Source organism: Trachymyrmex cornetzi, unplaced genomic scaffold, assembly GCF_001594075.2.
Source record: "Trachymyrmex cornetzi isolate Tcor2-1 unplaced genomic scaffold, Tcor1.1 scaffold1302, whole genome shotgun sequence".
In the NCBI taxonomy this organism is placed as follows: Eukaryota; Metazoa; Arthropoda; class Insecta; order Hymenoptera; family Formicidae; genus Trachymyrmex; species Trachymyrmex cornetzi.
In genome coordinates, this window is record NW_017295876.1 from 77150 (window position 1) to 84814 (window position 7665).

Genomic DNA, 7665 nt, shown 5'->3' on the forward strand with positions numbered 1-7665 from the left:
AATCCATAGTTCGTATTTAATTAAATGATAGTATCCACCAATGCATAATTGCTTGTCAATTTGATATAATATCATTGAAATTATAAGATAAAGTTTCCAAAATAGAATAAAAATCCAGTAATAAATTTTCAATTTCAATTATGGAGCTAATTCTTTATTAAAAATAAAAAAATTTTTTAATAAAAATAAAAATAAAACTTTTTTTTAATAACATTACCTAAATTTTGAATTTCCGTCTGATGATTCACAATGGAAGATTACTTCTTGTCAAATTATTACTGCCAGACATTGGTTTCAAATGAGTTTAGATTGTAATTTCTTTATTTTATAGGTTCTCTAAAAGGTCTCTATCATTAAAAGAGGGGGAAAATTTTGTGAAATAGGAAAGGGTAAACAATAAAGGTAGTGGGAAGGTAACCAGTTGCCATCTAGTATAATTTTCAAAGTAATTTTTAGAACTATGAGATTACTTGTATTATCGGTAAGTAGAAAACGGGTAGTTTTTCTGTATCTGATTATTTATCCCCTCAGCTTGTTTTTTAATATGGATCATTTCAGAAATGTATACTATTATTTTGTTACGTCCAAGGTTCCGCATGCATGGAACCTGAGGGGGTGAACGTAACAGGAAACTTTACCGTCGTTGTCGGATCCTAGCTCCGGATCGCAAGGGAGCGAGGTGGGAAAACCGACTCGGACGGGAGGCACTTCGCTTCGTCCTTAGGCTCTCGAAGAGCCGGGGGTCTGAAGGGGGACGAAGTGGAAGTCTCGCTCGAGGTCGTCGCTCCGCTGAGCGGCTCCCCCCCAGGCGGACGCACACGCTAAAGGCCGAGAAATGGGTCAGTGTGCCTTAGGGGCACACTTCCATCCCATATGGACCAATACGTCCAAATGCCCTTATTTTCGGCCTTGGAAATGAATCCAAAGGGCCGGAGATTGGACTAAGTGCAATCGTGGTGCGATGTTATGAGCACAAGGAGATGTTTCTCAGAAATAAAACAATCAGGGTTTAATAATTACGTAATATAATTAAAATTTTGAGTTGCCATTGCATCATTTTATTGTATGTTTATCCATTATATGTTTATCCATAAAAAAAATAATAATATATGTGTGAGTATGTTTGTGTGTATGTGTGTGTATAAAAGGAGTAGGTTACGGAGAGGATAGCGAGAGAATAAAAAGGAAGGGGAATTTTGGTGAGTGGATCTGAGAAGGTTTGGCCGGATTTTCTTTGAACGATGATAGTATCAACGCGGGCACATCCGGTCGATAGAAGCGAGCAATTATCGCGAGAGGGACAGCGACGGGGATTGAAGTTATAGCGTGAACAGACTGCAATGTTTTATTTTCTTTTATGCGGAAACTAAAAAGAGAGTGAGAAAGAAAGAAACAAAAAAGATCAAATAACAATAAATAAATAATTGAAAAGAAACTAAATGAAGTATTGAAATGAATTACTGAAAGAAAAACGGAGAGGAGAAAGAGAAAAAGAACAATAAGAAGAAAGAAAAAGGAAGAGGGTGGTATTGACTTACTACTTGATGAGATTTGCGGAGTCTGATGAGGGGGCTTCAAGAGCTTCGTGGTTGGTGTTGGTAGTCGAGACCTCGGGCGTCAAATCACTGACTCTAATACTTAATATTTAAACAAATAGCAAACGGAGTGCGCCCGAGACTCGAACTTGATCGTTTTTAAATAAATTGAATAATTTATCCTTGGAATAACTCTTGCGACCGACTTTAGGAACTGGTGCGACAGGACCCTCAGTAATTGGTAACGAAGAAGAGAAGACAAGACAAGCTCAAAAGACAAAAGAAAAAAGACGCTCAGGACCGCGGAACTGTGGTTTATATAGCGGTTTTTCCTAATTAGTGGGGTTTTTAATTATACCTAAATTTAGGTAGTGGAATGACTTTCGGGATTTTGGATTGGTCGAGATTATGGGGGAGGAAAGAAGTCGGTTGGTATAAACAAGTGTCATCTTAGTTTATGACTTTCTTAAATTTATGGGAAAATGCACGTGCACCGATTAAGACGAGCGCACGTGCACTGTCGGCACGCGCCCATCACTTTCCCTGGACTTCGCATGTCACATTTATATTTTATGGTCGCGGACATCGTGAGAATCGTCCGCGACTTGGTTGTCAGAAAAATGTTTAGGCGCCAGTACTGACATTAATTGCCGTTTTTAATGGCGCTGTTCAAGGGAAGTGTCATCGGTGGTGCATTAGCTCCCTGCGTTCACCGATTCCAACTCTATTTTATTTGGCGTTAATGGAGACACTGGAGTCCTTTACTTTAAACTTTCTCATGGGAAAAGATTTTTATTACTTTTCCTAGAAGTCTTAGGTGGTTGATAACCCCTAGTTCTCCGTGAGTAAGAGAAAAGAGGCAGCGTGAGTCCGCTGGAGGTAACAATTCCAATAGGTTTAGCGATTGAAGGAATTGTAAAAAGATGGGACTTAATAGCAAATCACATAACTTTACCAATAGATGAATTTATTAATTCTGTAAAATTAATCTTGAATTTAACATATTTTCAATTCGATAATAAATACTACAAACAGATATTCAGTATGCCTATGGGATCTCCACTCTCTCCAGTTATATTTGACTTAGTTATGGATGACATTGAAAGTAAAATCCATTCTACGATTCACATCGATATACCCATGTATTTCAGATATGTGGACGATATTTTATTAGCATTGCCTAAAAATCAAATAAATCAATCTCTAGAAATATTTAATACTCAACATAAGAATGAAATTCACACTGGAAGAATATGAGGATAATAGAGTGAACTTTTTTGGACATAACTATAAAAGTAAAGGATAATAAGATCATCTTTGATTCACATAAAAAATCTACGAACTCAGGAAGGTTTCTAAATTATCACTCGAACTATCCTATTGTACATTAAAAAGGTGTTATTACGTCATTATTGGACAGAATTGTATTCCTGTCACATCCAAGCTTTCACAAAAAAAAAATATAACAAACATGACAGACACTCTATTAAATAACGGTTATCCATTAGATTTTCTATTTAATACAATAAATAATAGAATCAAATCTTTAATTCACAAAAATTATTACACGTATACAAATCAAAATAAACCTATAGATATTAATATTAGAAAATTTTATACTTTACCACATGTCAATAATTTAACCGAAAAATTTAAGAATGTATATAGGAAATACAACATGAATATTGCACATAAACCTACTAATAGTGTTGTATAGTAGCACCGCCACGGTGTGAGTATAGAGGGCGCGACGACTGCGGTTACCGACGGGGGACAGCAACTCTATAATAATGTTGTCTATATAGAGATATCGTAAAAACGCTATTGTATTACATCACATCACACAAGTTGAGATACTAAATATATTATACACTTATATCAGTAATAGCCGGCACGTGTAGTTCATTTAGTGCGAAACACAACATTTGGCGACGAGTATTCTGATCGTACAAAAACCCACAACAAAAAGACAATTTAACACGTACACGTGAGGTTAGAAACACGATGCCGGTCGGAAAAATATTTGAATTCAACCCAAATACAGACGATTTTGAATCATGGGCAGGAGTCCTCACAAATTATTTGCTAGCAAATGAGATTGATGAAGCTAGAGGAGATGCAGCTACGAAAAGGAAAGCAATAGCCATCTTACTATCATCAATAGGCGTGTCAACGTATGGACTTCTTCAAAGCTTAGTTTCGCCAGCCAAACCAGAGGAAAAAACATTTGTAGAGCTTATTGAAGTACTCAAAAAGCATTATAAGCCTGCACCAAAAACAATTGCAGAGAGATATAAGTTTTATAAACGGATTCAACAGCCAGGAGAGTCAATAAATATCTATCTTTCCGAGCTGCGTAAAATAGGCGTAACATGTAAGTTTACTGATTTAAATACATCACTAAGAGATCAACTTGTCGTAGGTATTCGTTCTGAAGCAGTACAAAAACGTTTATTTCTTGAGGATGACAACCTAACCTTAGATATGGCTGTCAAAATCGCTACTAGTCAAGAAGCAGCCGATAGTAGTACCCAGTTAATACGGCACAATAGTAGTCTTACTACCGTTATAGATCAGACTAATAAGGTTAAATCTCATCACCTAAACAATATCAGTATACGAATAAAAATCCTGTCAAAATTAAGCAAGGAAAATTAACATGTTCCGGTTGCGGAGGGAAACATATAAAAAAAGATTGCCCACATAAGGAAGTTATTTGCCATCGTTGTAATAAATCCGGTCACTTTGCACGTCGATGTCTATCACAGCCTAAAGGTGAAGGAGGAGAAGGGAAGCATAAAACAAATCAGATTAACAACGTCAAACAAGTATCGCATGATAGTCCTATCATGATTAACGTTCGTTTAAACGGAATTCCAATGGATCTGGAATTGGATACTGCATCAGGTACGAGTTTTATTACACCTTATGCATGGAAAAAGTTAGGCTGTCCCAAACTCCATCCAAGTAACAAAACTTTTAAAACATATACTGGACAAAAATTTGAATCAAGAGGAACATTTCTTTGCACTATTGACCACAATCAACAGACAGTTAGTCATCAAATTCATGTTTTGGAAGGGTCTTGTCTTTTTGGCCGTGATCTATTAAGAAAAATTCAAATAGACTGGACTAGAATTAAAAAACAATGTTCTAAGATATGTCGCATTAATAATGAATTATCATTAACTACATTGTTAGAGGAATTCAGCGATGTTTTTGATAAACCGGTCGGAACTATTAAGGATTTTAAAGCCAAGTTGATACTTAAAGAAGATGCTACTCCTCGCTTCTTTAAATCACGTCCCGTTCCATTTGCTTTGCGAGACAAAGTAGATGAAGAACTTGAGAAAATGGAAAAATCCGGTGTCATTAGTCGTATTGAAACATCGGAATGGGCTTCGCCATTAGTAGTAGTACCAAAACCTAATGGAGCGATTCGCATCACAGGAGATTTCAAGCGTACCATAAACAACCAATTACATGTTCAACAATATCCGCTCACAAGAGTCGAGGAAATATTTGAGAAGATTTCAGGTGGTCAAACTTTTACTAAATTGGATGGTCCAGATGCATTTCATCAAGTGGAAGTAGAAGAATCATGTAAGAAGTATTTAGTCATAAATACCCATCGAGGCCTCTATAGGTATAACGTACTACCTCAAGGTATTGCATCTTCACCGGCAATTTTTCAAGAATTAATAGATCGAATGCTCAAAGGAATTCCGATGACAGGATCATTTGTGGACGACACGATTTCTACTGGAAAAGACGATCAAGCTCATTTGCAAAATCTTAAAATGATATTCTAACGAATGAGGAAGTGGAATTTTCGTCTATCAAAGAAAAAATGCATATTTATGCAACAGTCAGTCAAGTTTCTTGGACAAATTTTGTGTGCAGAAGGAATATGTACAAACCCGGAGAAAGTGGAGTCAATTATGTCCATGAGGGAGCCCAGAGATGTAAAGGAAGTAAAATCCTTTCTAGGTTTAGTAAACTTTTACAGTAAATTTATTAATAATTTGTCACATCTCTGTGAGCCATTGAATAAATTAACACGTGATGGCGTTATTTGGAATTGGAATAGTCAATGTAAGGAAAGTTTCAGGAAAATTAAAAAATCTGTTTCAAGTGCTCCTGTGTTAGCACATTATCAGCAAAACATTCCTATTGACATAGCATGCGATGCATCATCTGTCGAAGTTGGAGTAGTCTTGTTTCATCGTCACGAAGATGGAAGTGAACAACCGATTTCTTTTGCCTCTAAACATTATCACCTGCCGAACGCAATTACTCCCAAGTAGAAAAGGAAGCTTTAAGTATTGTATTTGGAGTAAAACGCTTTATTCAATATTTATATGGACGTCGCTTCATATTAATTACGGATCATAACCCATTACTTGCAATATTTAGTCCACCGTGAACCGTGAACTACCATCTTTAGCTGCAACTAGATTACACCGTTGGGCCATATTCCTATCCAGCTTCCTGTATGATATTGAGTATCGAAATACTCATCACCATAGTAATGCAGATGCATTATCACGTCTACCACTCGAAGATAACCAGCCAGTAGACACTATAGTGGAAGAGGAAGTTAAAGCCATTATAAAGGAACATCCAATATCTTCAAGCTCGATAAAGCTGAAAACTAGTCGTGATCCTACATTGTCAAGTGTTATTCGGTTCATTAAAAATGGATGGCCCAATAAGCAGTCTCAACTATCAGATAAATTGAAACCTTACTTCATTCATCGAGAGGAACTGACAGTAGAACAAGGAATTGTTATGTGGGGTATACGAGTTGTTGTTCCTGAATCGTTACGTCAACAAATCTTGGAACAATTACATGAGACACATTCTGGAATTGTCCGAATGAAATCTTTAGCTAGAAGTCATGTATGGTGGCCAGGAATAGTTAGATATAGATTCACTTGTAAAATCATGTGTGTCATGTGCAGTTAGCCATGGCAATCCTGCCACAGCACCGCTTCACCCCTGGTCATTTCCTGAGAAATCATGGCAACGATTACACATAGATTTAGCAGGTCCTTTTCTTAACAGTATATGGTTAATAATTGTGGATGCTTATAGTAAATGGCCAGAAGTATATAACTTGGGAAATGATTCATCTTCAGCTCATATTATCCAATGTATGAGAGAAAGTATTGCACGCTATGGTATCCCTGACACCATAGTTTCCGATAATGGTCCCCAATTCGTGTCAAGAGAATTCGAGGAATTTTGCAAGAAGAATGGTATTCGCCACACCAAGTCAAGCGCCTACCATCCTCGAAGTAATGGGGAAGCTGAACGATTTGTCCGAACATTCAAAAATGGCATGAAACGAAGTAATTATGCACAAAAGGATAACTTGGAATTGTGTAATTTCTTGTTTAATTATCGATCAATAATAATAATAAGCAAGCCCATCAAAGCCAATCATCAGTTAGTCGGATGTACAATTTATTTTCGTGTAATTAAACAAGTCATATCACAATTTTAATAAATAAACGTTTCGACCCCTATTTTTGGGTCCTTATCAATATAAAATACCCTAAATCCGCTTACATACTATACGCAATTTCCAAAAAAAAAAACGACCAGCTCATTCTTCTTTATCCAATTACAAAATTAGCTGTGTAACGAAAACTCACGTCAGTATAGCACACACACCAGCATCAAATTTAATATATGTCAAAATGTATATATACTGCACATACTATCAACCCGGTACAATAATACTAAAAATTGAAATTATAAAAATTGAAATTTACGTATGCAGTCGTATTCATTATGTTAAATTGTATAGAACTTATATAAACTGTGAATTGCGATTAAAGACCAGAATAATGCGTTAATATTTAAAATACTGAAATTAATACAATAGGAAAGTTACCTGAATTAAGTAAACGTACCGTTATTACATAATAATCTTAATTTGTAAAGTGATGTGAAATTTAAATAAATAATCTTACATCCATATATGAATAAATACAATGATAAACACTTACATAAAAAGAGAACGACTCCAGTACATTATGTCAAAAGGGTAGAACACATTGCTCATCAAATGTCAGATATCCTGTGTAATCATTCACGCCAAAGTAAAAACCGATTAAAAAAA

At 35.9% G+C, this 7665-nt stretch overlaps 1 long non-coding RNA gene across 1 annotated transcript in view; it reads right to left on the reverse strand.

Moving 5' to 3' along the window:
• Nucleotides 1–7640, reverse strand: part of LOC108770653 (uncharacterized) — a 12058-nt gene extending 4418 nt beyond the window's left edge. The window contains exons 1-2 of the long non-coding RNA XR_001940607.1: nucleotides 7553–7640; nucleotides 6527–6528 (exon numbers count right to left, since the gene is read on the reverse strand). This is a non-coding gene — a long non-coding RNA (uncharacterized LOC108770653). The remainder of the gene's footprint in view (nucleotides 1–6526; nucleotides 6529–7552) is intronic.
• Nucleotides 7641–7665: the final 25 nt, after the last annotated feature.